We start from the raw sequence: 13,017 nt of genomic DNA on the forward strand, positions 1-13,017 counted from the left end.
TTATTCCCATCTTACCCCTAGGTTCTTCATGACATTTTTTTTCTTAGATTCCATATATATGTGTTAGCATACAGTATTTGTCTTTCTCTTTCTGACTTACCTCACTCTGTATGACAGACTCTATGTCCATCCACCTCACTACAAATAACTCAATTTCGTTTCTTTTTATGGCTGAGTAATATTCCATTGTATATATGTGCCACATCTTCTTTATCCATTCATCTGTTGATGGACACTTAGGTTTCTTCCATCTCCTGGCTACTGTAAATAGAGCTGCAATGAACATTTTGGTACATGACTCTTTTTGAATTATGGTTTTCTCAGGGTATGTGCCCAGTAGTGGGATTGCTGAGTCATATGGTAGCGCTATTTGTAGTTTTTTAAGGAACCTCCATACTGTTCTCCATAGTGGCTGTACCAATTCACATTCCCACCAACAGTGCAAGAGTGTTCCCTTTTCTCCACACCCTCTCCAGCATTTATTGTTTCTAGATTTTTTGATGATGGCCATTCTGACCGGTGTGAGATATCTCGCTGTAGTTTTGATTTGCATTTCTCTAACGATTAATGATGTTGAGCATTCTTTCATGTGTTTGTTGGCAATCTGTATATCTTCTTTGGAGAAATGTCTACTTAGGTCTTCTGCCCATTTTTTGATTGGGTTGTTCGTTTTTTTGTTATTGAGCTGCTTGTAAATTTTGGAGATTAATCCTTTGTCAGTTGCTTCATTTGCAACTATATTCTCACATTCTGAGGGTTGTCTTTTGGTCTTGTTTATGGTTTCTTTGGCTGTGCAAAAGCTTTTAAGTTTCATTAGGTCCCATTTCTTTATTTTTGTTTTTATTTCCATTTCTCTAGGAGGTGGGTGGAAAAGGATCTTGCTGTGACTTACGTCTTAGAGTGTTCTGCCTATGTTTTCCTCTAACAGTTTGATAGCTTCTGGCGCTACATTTAGGTCTTTTACCCATTTTGAGTTTATTTTTGAGTGTGGTGTTCCAGAGTGTTCTAATCTCATACTTTTACATGTACCTGTCCAGTTTTCCCAGCACCACTTACTGAAGAGGCTGTCCTTTCTCCACTGTACATTCCTGCCTCCTTTATCAAAGATGAGGTGACCATATGTGTGTGGGTTTATCTCTGGGCTTTCTATCCTGTTCCGTTGATCTATATTTCTGTTTTTGTGCCAGTACCATACTGTCTTGATTACTCTAGTAAGTAGAGTCTAAAGTCAGGGAGCCTGATTCCTCCAGCTCCATTTTTCGTTCTCTAGATTGCTTTGGCTATTCGGAGTCTTTTGTGTTTCCATACAAATTGTGAAATTTTTTGTTCTAGTTCTGTATAAAATGCCAGTGGTAGTTTGATAGGGATTGCATTGAATCTGTAGATTGCTTTGGGTAGTAGAGTCATTTTCACAATGTTGATTCTTCCAATCCAAGAACATGGTATATCTCTCCACCTATTTGTATCATCTTTAATTTCTTTCATCAGTGTCTTATAATTTTCTGCATACAGGTCTTTTGTCTCCTTAGGTAGGTTTATTCCTAGATATTTTATTCTTTTTGTTGCAATGGTAAATGGGAGTGTTTTCTTAATTTCACTCTCAGATTTTTCATCATTAGTGTATAGGAATGCCAGAGATTGCTGTGCATTAATTTTGTATCCTGCTACTTTACCAAATTCATTGATTAGCTCTAGTAGTTTTCTGGTAGCATCTTCAGGATTCTCTATGTATAGTAACATGTCATCTGCAAACAGTGACAGCTTTACTTCTTCTTTTCCGATTTGGATTCCTTTTATTTCTTTTTCTTCTCTGATTGCTGTGGCTAAAACTTCCAAAACTATGTTGAATAAGAGTGGTGAGACTGGGCAACCTTGTCTTGTTCCTGATCTTAGTGGAAACGGTTTCAGTTTTTCACCATTGAAGACAATGTTGGCTGTGGGCTTGTCATATATGGCCTTTATTATGTTGAGGAAAGTTCCCTCTATGCCTACTTTCTGCAGAGTTTTTATCATCAATGAGTGTTGAATTTTGTCAAAAGCTTTCTCTACATCTATTGAGATGATCATATGGTTTTTCTCCTTCAATTTGTTAATATGGTGTATCACGGTGATTGATTTGCATATACTGAAGAATTCTTGCATTCCTGGAATAAACCCCACTTGATCATGGTGTATGATCCTTTTAATGTGCTGTTGGATTCTGTTTGCTAGTATTTTGTTGAGGATTTTTGCATCTATGTTCATCAGTGATATTGGCCTGTAGTATTCTTACTTTGTGAACATCCTTGTCTGGTTTTGGTATCAGGGTGATGGTGGCCTCATAGAATGAGTTTGGGAGTGTTCCTCCCTCTGCTATATTTTGGAAGAGTTTCAGAAGGATAGGTATTAGCTCTTCTCTAAATGTTTGATAGAATTCACCTGTGAGGCCATCTGGTCCTGGGCTTTTGTTTGTTGGAAGATTTTTAATCACAGTTTCAATTACAGTGCTTGTGATTGGTCTGTTCATATTTTCTATTTCTTCCTGGTTCAGTCTTGGCAGGTTGTGCATTTCTAAGAATTAGTCCATTTCTTCCAGGTTTTCCTTTTTATTGGCATAGAGTTGCTGGTAGTAATCTCTCATGATCTTTTGTATTTCTGCAGGGTCAGTTGTTACTTCTCCTTTTTCATTTCTAATTCTATTGATTTGAGTCTTCTCCCTTTTATTCTTGATGAGTCTGGCTAATGGTTTATCAATTTTGTTTATCTTCTCAAAGAACCAGCTTTTAGTTTTATTGATCTTTGCTATCATTTCCTTCATTTCTTTTTCATTTATTTCTGATCTTGTCTTTATGATTTCCTTCCTCCTGCTAACTTTGGGGTTTTTTTGTTCTTCTTTCTCTAATTGCTTTAGGTGCAAGGCTAGGTTGTTTTCGAGATGTTTCCTGTTTCTTAAGGTAGGATTGTATTGCTATAAACTTCCCTCTTAGAACTGCTTTTGCTGCATCCCATAGGATTTGGGTCGTCGAGCCTCCATTGTCATTTGTTTCTAGGTATTTTTTGATTTCCTCTTTGATTTCTTCAGTGATCACTTCGTTATTAAGTAGTGTATTGTTTAGCCTCCATACAGATCTTTTTCTGTAATTGATATCTAGCTTCATAGCGCTGTGGTCGGAAAAGATACTTGATATGATTTCAATTTTCTTAAATTTACGAAGGCTTGATTTGTAACCCAAGATATGATCTACCCTGGAGAATGTTCCATGAGCACTTGAGAAAAATGTGTATTCTGTTGTTTTTGGATGGAATGTCCTATAAATATCAATTAAATCCATCTTGCTTAATGTATCATTTAAAGCTAGTGTTTCCTTATTTATTTTCATTTTGGATGATCTGTCCATTGGTGAGAGTGGGGTGTTAAAGTCCCCTACTATGCATGTGTTACTGTCAATTTCCCCTTTTACGGCTGTTAGTATTTGCCTTATGTATTGAGGTACTCCTATGTTGGGTGCATAAATATTTACAATTGTTATATTTTCTTATTGGATCGATCCTTTGATCATTATGTAGTGTCCCTCTTTGTCTCTTATAATAGCATTTATTTTAAAGTCTATTTTGTCTGATATGAGAAATGCTACTCCAGCTTTCTTCTGATTTCTATTTGCATGGAATATCTTTTTCCATCCCCTCACTTGCAGTCTGTATGTGTCCCTAGGTCTGAAGTGGGTCTCTTGTGGACAGCATATATATGGGTCTTGTTTTTGTATCCATTCAGCAAGCCTGTGTCTTTTGGTTGGAGCATTTGATTGATTCACGTTTAAGGTAATTATTGATATGTATGTTCCTGTGACCATTTTCTTAATTGTTTTGGGTTTGTTTGTGTAGGTCCTTTTCTTCTGTTGTGTTTCCCACTTAGAGAAGTTCCAGTCTGTGTCTTTTGGTGGGAGCATTTAACCCATTTACATTTAAGGTAATTATCGATATGTATGCTCCTATTCCCATTTACTTAATTGTTTCGAGTTTGTTCTTGTAGGTCTTTTCCTTCTCTTGTGTTTCTTGCCTAGAGAAGTTCCTTTAGCATTTGTTGTAAAGCTGGTTTGGTGGTGCTGAACTCTCTCAGTTTTTGCTTGTCTGTAAAGGTTTTAATTTCTCCATGAAATCTGAATGAGATCCTTGCTGGGTAGAGTAATCTTGGTTGTAGGTATTTTTCCTTCAGCACTTTAAATATGTCCTGCCACTCCCTTCTCACTTGCAAAGCTTCTCCTGAAAGATCAGCTGTTAACCTTATGGGGATTCCCTCGTGTGTTATTTGTTGTTTTTCCCTTGCTGCTTTTAATATGCTTTCTTTGTATTTAATTTTTGACAGTTTGATTAATATGTGTCTTGGCGTGTTTCTCCTTGGATTTTCCTGTATGGGACTCTCTGTGCTTCCTGGACTTGATTAACTATTTCCTTTCCCATATTAGGGAAGTTTTCAACTATAATCTCTTCAAATATTTTCTCAGTCCCTTTCTTTTTCTCTTCTTCTTCTAGGACCCCTATAATTCGAATATTGGTGCATTTTGTTTGTTTTGTTTGTTTTTTGCTGTACGCGGGCCTCTCACTCTTGTGGGCTCTCCTGTTGAAGAGTGCAGGCTCTGGACGCGCAGGGCCAGTGGCCATGGCTCACGGGCCTAGCCGCTCTGCGGCATGTGGGATATTCCTGGACCGAGGCACGAACCTGTGTCCCCTGCATCAGCAGGCAGACTCTCAACCACTGCATCACCAGGGAAGCCCTGGTGGTGCGTTTAATGTTGTCCCAGAGGTCTCTGAGACTATCCTCAGTTCTTTTCATTCTTTTTCTTTATTCTGCTCTGCAGTAGTTATTTCCACTATTTTAAGTTCCAGGTCACTTATCCATTCTTCTGCCTCAGTTATTCTACTATTGATCCCTTCTAGAGTATTTTTAATTTCATTTATTGTGTTGTTCATTGTTGCTTGTTTCCTCTTTAGTTCTTCTAGGTCCTTGTTAAATGTTTCTTGCATTTTCTCTATTCTATTTCCAAAGCATTCTTGAGAAAGAAAAATGGAGTTGGAGGAATCAGATTCCCTGACTTCAGAGTATACTACAAAGCTACAGTCATCAGGACAGTATGGCACAAAAACAGAAATACAGATCAATAGTACAGGATAGAAATCCCAGAGATAAACCCACGCACATATGGTCGCCTAATTTACAACAAAGGAAGCAAGAACATACAATAGAGAAAATACTGTCTCTTCAGTAAGTGGCACTGGGAAAACTAGACAGTTACATATAAAAGAATGAAATTAGAACACTCCCTAACATCATACACAAAAATAAACTCAAAATGGATTAAGACCTAAATGTAAGACAGGACACTATAAATCTCTTAGAGGAAAAACACTCTTTGACATAAACCACTTCAAGATCTTTTTTGACCCACCTCCTAGAGTAATGGTAGCAAAAACAAAAATAAACAAATGGGACCTAATGAAACTTTAAAGCTTTTGCACAGCAAAGGATATCATAAACAAGACAAAAAGACAACCCTTAGAATGGGAGAAAATGTTTGCAAACAAAGCAATGGACAAAGGATTAATCTCCAAAATATACCAACAGCTCATGGAGCTCAATATCAAAATAACAAGCAATTCAATTAAAACAATGGGTGGCAGACCTAAATAGACATTTCACCAAAGACGACATACATATGGCCAACAGGGACATGGAAAGATGCCCAACATCACAAATTATTACAGAAATGTAAATCAAAACTACAATGAGGTATCACCTCACACTTGTCAGAATGGCCATTATCAAAATATCTAGAAACAATAAATGCTGGAAAGGGTATGGTGAAAAGGGAACCCTCCTGCACTGTTGGTAGGAATGTAAATTGATACAACCACCTTGGAGAACAGCAGGGAGGTTCCTTAAAAAACTAAAAATAGAACTACCATATAACCCAGCAATCCCATTACTGGGCATATACCCTGAGAGAACCATAATTCAAAAAGAGACATGTACCACAATGTTCACTGGAGCCCTATGTACAATAACCAGGACATGGAAGCAACCTAAGTGTCCAATGACAGATGAATGGATAAAGATGTAGCACATATATACAATGGAATATTACTCAGCCATAAAAAGAAACAAAATTGAGTTATCTATAGTGAGGTGGATGCACCTAGGGTCTGTCATACAGAGTGAAGTTGAGTCAGAAAGAGAAAAACAAATACCATATGCTAACACATATATATGGAACCAAAAAAAAAAAAAATGGTACTGATGAACCTAGTGGCAGGGCAGGAATAAAGACGTAGACATAGAGAATGGACTTGAGGAGATGGGGGGAGGGGGAAGCTAGGGTGAAGTGAGAGTAGCATCAACATATATATACAGTACCGAACATAAAATTTAGTTAGTGGGAAGCAGCAGCATAACACAGGGAGATCAGCTCAGTGCTTTGTGATGACCTAGAGGGGTGGGAGGGAGGCTCAAGAGGGAGGGGATATGGGGATATATGTATGCATATGGCTGATTCACTTTGTTGTACAATAGAAACTAACACAGTATTGTGAAACAATTATACTCCAATAAAGGTCTATTTTCAAAAATTGTTATTCTGAGACAGAACAGTCTATAAAAACATTTAATAAATAAATGTAAACCAAAAATAAGCACATTTGTATATTGCCTGATTATTTACATTATCTCATCTGACAGGTCTCACTGAAAAGGACAAACCACTGCCAAGTCAACTACTCCCAGGGCCCATAGACAGACAATTCCTAAATAGCCATTAACTACAAAATCAGTTAAGGCTCATTGCGATTCCTTCCTAAAATTTCACCCAAAAGTCTTTACCAACCTCCCACAATAATCCAGTATTATGGGATTTATGCTTCTAGCCATTATGGAGTAACTGGTACCGGATTTCTCTACAAACAGTAAATAACTGCAAAACTAGACAAAATATAGGACGCAACAGTCTCCAGACAATGGAAAACAATTAGTGTAGATCTGCATTCTCTGAGAGAAGGAAACAAGCTAGATAAGCCTACGTGAACCTTGGCTTTCTGCTAAGTGACATGTTATAGACACTACTGCCGGCAGGGAGATTCAAAGCAGAGCACAGCAGTGTCACTAACGTGAAAAGACAAAGATCAGAATTCAGAAGGTATAGGTGGCAGGAATTACTGGAATAATGTACCAGAGAGGAGGGAGTAATGCAGAAAAAAGCTCCACACATCTTCACTTGAGTCTTTGACTTAATACTAATTTGCATATACTTAGGGGAAATTCCATAATGCAAGAGGAAAAAAAAATCTGCTGAGGAGCTTAAAAAATGAACAATTCAAGGTTCATACAGAGCTAGGGACATTTGAGTTGCAACTAACCAGAGGAGAAAGACCTTGTATACTCTGGACAGTAAGTAGAGACCTCAGCAGGGCTAAATTAGCCCCCAAATAAAGATTAATCTATAATGATACCAGCAGAGCTTAAAAACGAACCCTGAAGGAGCAACCTGATCTTCAACTTAACATCTGTAACCAGATAGTTAGCTAAATGGAAAACCTCATAATTCACAGGGCATCAGGTAAAGTATTCATAAAGGTTCTGCCTCAGGAATACAGCAAAATTACATTAAATGGTCCCAGTAAGGAATACCTTAAAGGATTAAATACTTCCCAAGTAACTTAAATACATTCCAGAAAAAAACTTCCAAGAATATTTACAGGAATACAAAAATATCCAGTACCCAACAAGGTAAAATTTACAATGTCTTCTTTTCCATGCCTGACAAGCATTAACTAATTTGCCAAGCAGGTTTTGGCGGGGGAGAGGGGCGGGGAGGCAAGAAAATAGAGCCAAATGAGGAGAAATATCAATCAAAACCAACCCAGAAATGACAGTTTTTATAGAACTAGGAAACTAGGACTTACAGTTATTATAAATGTATTCCACATGCTCTAGAAGCTAGAGAAAAGACTGAGTGTAATTTAAGTTAAAACACAGAAAAAGGACCCAAATCGAACATCTAAAAATGAAAACTAGAATGTTAGAGATGCTCTACCTGACACTCAGTGAATTATATTTTCCACTCTGTCTGATGGACTCAGGCTCTATTCCTGACATTGTGTGAGCTCTGTATTGTTCCCTCAATTCCTTTTGGGTGGTTCTTCCTTGATCACAAGAAGTTTCCTCACAGGTCTGTACTGATCAGTACTCAGCTGAATTCTTGGAAGGGACTTCTGCAGATCTGCAAAATTCTCTTGCAGCTCTCTCCTCTCTGCTACTCTGCTCTCTGAACTCTAGCTGCCTTGGCTCCTTAGGCTCCCAGCACCATCTCATTTCAGGGAGATCTCTAGGCTCCTCTGGGGTTCTACTGCCTTAGCCCATGCCAAGAAACACTCTTCAGGCTAGAGCAAGCATAGGTCTCATCTAATCTGTTTCCTGTCTCTCAGGAATCGATGTCTTTTGTTGCCTGATGGCAAATGCCTTAAGAACTGTTGTTTCATGTTTTTTGTCTAGTTAGCTGTTTCAATTAAAAGCATACCAATCCGTTAGTCCAACCTGGCTAGAAGCACTATCTTAATTATTTTAAAGGGAGACTATGAGTTAAACCAACTTTGTGATAGCACTGAAAGCTGAAATTTTCCGAAAATTAGAAGTATTCGGTTTAACAACACTCACGTTAATAAGTTATCCTGAACCATATAATAAATGCATACCATGTGGTAGAAAAGCACAGTAACCATGAAAGTGAAATAGGCAATACCAGCTGAGTGTAAAGAATAAATGGCATTCAGGGCTTCCCTGGTGGCGCAGTGGTTGCGAGTCCGCCTGCCAATGCAGGGGATGCAGGTTCGTGCCCCAGTCCAGGAAGATCCCACATGCCGCAGAGAGGCTGGGCCCGTGAGCCATGGCCGCTGGGCCTGCACGTCTGGAGCCTGTGCTCCGTGAAGGGAGAGGCCACAACAGTGAGAGGCCCACCTACCACAAAACAAACAAACAAACAAACAAACAAAAAGAATAAATGGCATTCAGTAATCAGAAATAAAAAGTCAACACAAGGAAAAACTGATTTTAGGAAAGATTTCTCTGAAAGAAAGAAATGTACATGGGAATATATAACCAAGGATGTAGCATATGATTTCATATATGCTCAAGTCAAATGTATGGAGAAAAGTATTCATTTAAGAGGAAATGATATATTTGCTTATCAGTGGCATTGGAATTCAGGTCAAATGTTACAAGATCTGCTGTAGACTAATCAAAGGTGAAGATACTAAAGGAAGAGAAGCAAAACAAGTCTTCAGGAGAAATACAGTAGAACCAAATGAACATCTTATTCTCCCCATGACAGGTAAAGGAAAATATAAAGAAAGAAAAATCCTTTAGAAGATGTTTAACAAAAGAACTGTAAAAAAAAAGGTTAGGGATTACAGGTTTTATTTTCAATCTCTGCTGTTGAACAGAGTCGGTCATTTTTATCCATATAGGAAGGAAAAAGACTGAAAGCTAAACTGAACATACTCTGAATAGGAAAAGAAAAAACAGCACATGGCCTGTTGATTCTTATCGTCAAAGAAACACAACTGTCCTGTTCTAAAAAAGGAAACTACACACACACAAAATCATCACATATGAAATGAACAAAAAACTGCATTTGTGGGAAAATCATGTTTAACGGATGACAAAATAAATTCTGTCAGGGATGAAACTGGTCACTTTTAAGAAAAAGAGAAGAGAGGTTCTGCATGTCTATATAAAAAGCTATTTGCCCATAGGTAGTGAAGCTGTGAACACATTTAAATTAAAAATCTAAGTATAACTCAGGCAATGCAGAGCCCTATAACACTGATGATCCCAAGCCCATTCTAGGCTGGACTTCAAACAAGGAGGTAATGTTGTATAGATGAGACTACCAGACTGAAGTGGGTAAGGGTAGTAGGGACAGCCTACAGGAGGCTGTTTGCTAGGAAGAATTTTACTACTAGAAATTTGTCAACCTCTCTATAGTATGGCTTATAGTATGGCTTAGATTTGAAAAGCAGTAAGATAGGACCTCAACGTCTTTTAGCTATGGATCAACATTAAGAGAGAAAACACACAGAGGTAGAAATAAGCCCCAAAGGAGAAGAAAATACTGACTATGTTGTACCACTCTCTTTCCCTCTCCTTTCCCTGTAGCATTAATTAATACGCTAATGAATCTGGTATAACAAGGGAAGTTGCTCCTTTTAGCATACTTTGTAAATGGGCAAACAGACATCACTAAAGTAGGTGATATTAAGAAAATATGGGCCCAGGGGCCAGGGCCTCTGTGACGATCAGCTGCCCCACCAGAGGTAAGGAAGATTTGAGTTTGCAGTCTTCAACTGGGAACAGCTTTGGGTTTTAGCTTTATCCAGGCCACTTAGAGTAGTTCACGGCAAATCTTTTAATTAAAGCATGGAATACGAAAACAGAAAACTTCACCTAGTGCTTTAGTCTCATAAGAAATTCTACAGGCATGTGTCTTATAAGCAGTATATGGCAGAATTTTAAGCCAATATGAGAGTCTGTTTTTCAGTAGAAATTTCAAGGGTTTTTTTTTGCGGTACGCGGGCCTCTCACTGTCGTGGCCTCTCCCGTTGCGGAGCACAGGCTCCAGACACGCAGGCCCAGAGGCCATGGCTCACGGGCCCAGCCGCTCCGCGGCATGTGGGATCCTCCTGGACCGGGGCACGAACCCACGTCCCCTGCATCGGCAGGTGGACTCTCAACCACTGTGCCACCAGGGAAGCCCAAGCATTATTTTTGACTACTACTTACTACTCAATGTTCAGTTGGTGAAACTGAAGTTCTTTCACTCAGAAGGAATAAATCAAGAAGGTCACGGCTGGCTGAGATTAAATGGAGCCCCCAAAAGGATGTACTGTGTCTGGCAGCTAGAACCTGAGGCTCGCATGCTCCTGAGGGGCTGTGAATGGATGGCCCCGGCCCTCCTGAGCACCCCACCCTTCCGAGTAGGATGTCACTGCGATCCCCCAAATGGAGCCTCCTGCTGCTGTCACTCCTGAGTTTCCTGGTGATGTGGTACCTCAGTCTGCCCCCACTACAATGTGACAGAACACGTGAACTGGATGTACTTCTACGAGTATGAGACCATTTACAAACAAGACTTCCACTTCACACTTCGAGAGCATTAGAACTGCTCTCATCAAATCCCATTTCTTGTTATCGTGGTGACGTCACACCCCTCAGATGTGAAAGCCAGACAGGCCATTAGAGTTACTTGGGGTGAAAGGAAGTCTTGGTGGGGATATGAGGTTCTTACATTTTTCTTATTAGGCCAATAGGCTGAAAGGGAAGACAAAGTGTTAGCATTATCCTTAGAGGATGAACACCTCCTTTATGGTGACATAATATGACAAGATTTTTTATAGACACATACAATAACCTGACCTTGAAAACGATTATGGCATTTAGGTGGGTGACTGAGTTTTGCCCCAATGCCAGGTACATCATGAAGACAGACGCTGATGTCTTCATCAATACTGGCAATTTAGTGAAGTATCTTTTACATTTAAACCACTCAGAGAAGTTTTTCACAGGTTATCCTCTAATTGATCATTATTCCTATAGAGGATTTTACCCAAAAAACCCCGTATTTCATACCAGGAGTATCCCTTCAAGGTGTTTCCTCCCTACTGCAGTGGGTTGGGTTAATAAATATGTCCAGAGATTTGGTGCCAAGAATCTATGAAATGATGAGTCACGTAAAACCCGTCAAGTTTGAAGATGTTTATGTTGGGATCTGTTTGAATTTATTAAAGGTGTACATTCATATTCCAGAAGACACCAACGTTTTCTTTTTATATAGGATTCATCTGGATGTCTGTCAACTGAGATGTGTGATTGCAGCCCATGGCTTTTCTTCTGAGGAAATTATCACATTTTGGCAGGTTATGCTAAGGAACACCACATGCCATTATTAATTTGACATTCTACCCAAAGCCTAAAGAAGGGAGGGATACTTTCTGGAAAATGTTAAAGTTAGGACTGTGAAATCTCCAATGGAAAACTCGTGGGAAGGTCACTGTGTGGCTTACATGGAACTGAAACTCATGGAAGAGCCCATAGACTGGAGACTGGAGGGTTACACTTGACCTGTGATTTATTTTGACAACAATCAAGTCAGCCCTTTTAAAGATGATATTCAGAGGAATTAATAAACATCTTATAAAGGAATGGAGGTTTCTGTTAATAAAACTAATAGGACCAAACAATTTGAAGATGTCATTCCATAGACTAGAACTTCTTAAAAGGGTTTCATTGAATTATAAGCTCATTTGTCCATAACAACAAAGTAGTGTGGAGTATTTTTCATTGAACAATCTAGTCAGTTCAGGGTTTTGTGTACATCTTACATCGATTACCAGTTTTTTTAACATATAGTTCTGTGGAAAACAACTGAAGCTATACCAAACAAAATTTCATCTGTTTTTGGTCATTCACAAGATACTTCAAGATGCTGCAGTACTTCAGAGTTAATATCAATTATTATTTAATATTACTTAGAGTGTTGCACTTCCTGGTGTTTGAATGTTATGGTTGTTTCAATATTATATAAACAGAATAGTGAAAATCACTCTTTATATTTAAATTTTTTCCAACTACTTCTCTGATGAGTTTATTATGAATAACTCCATTAATGTGAAGTCATTGGTCATTATTGCATGTCAGTAATCTCTTGGACTTTGATAAGTATTTTGTCATGGTAAAATAGAGAAGAATGAAGCAAGAAGATCTGACTTATTGTCTTGTTTTTAAAACTATAATCCCCATTGTGTTTAGGTGTCACTTCATTGGTCTCATTTTTCCACCCGGAAATTAGGAATAATATAGAATGCCAGGCAGCATATTTCCTTTTGGAAAGGACTCTGAAGCCAAAAAGAAAAGAGAGAACATGATGGCCAGAAAGAATATTATGAAAGGAGTGTCATATTTCAGTGCCTGAGTTGGAAAGAGAAGACTAAAGATTC

The 13,017-nt window shown here is 38.5% G+C and overlaps 1 protein-coding gene and 1 pseudogene across 6 annotated transcripts in view; one reads left to right on the forward strand and one right to left on the reverse strand.

The window, feature by feature from the left end:
* The window catches only part of FUT8 (fucosyltransferase 8), a 350,097-nt gene that overhangs the window by 284,292 nt on the left and 52,788 nt on the right, over nucleotides 1-13,017 (reverse strand). The gene's annotated exons all lie outside the window — the stretch shown is intronic.
* LOC131753583 (UDP-GalNAc:beta-1,3-N-acetylgalactosaminyltransferase 1-like) lies at nucleotides 10,963-12,027 on the forward strand (annotated as a pseudogene).

This window comes from Kogia breviceps, chromosome 3 (genome assembly GCF_026419965.1).
Source record: "Kogia breviceps isolate mKogBre1 chromosome 3, mKogBre1 haplotype 1, whole genome shotgun sequence".
NCBI lineage: Eukaryota > Metazoa > Chordata > Mammalia > Artiodactyla > Physeteridae > Kogia > Kogia breviceps.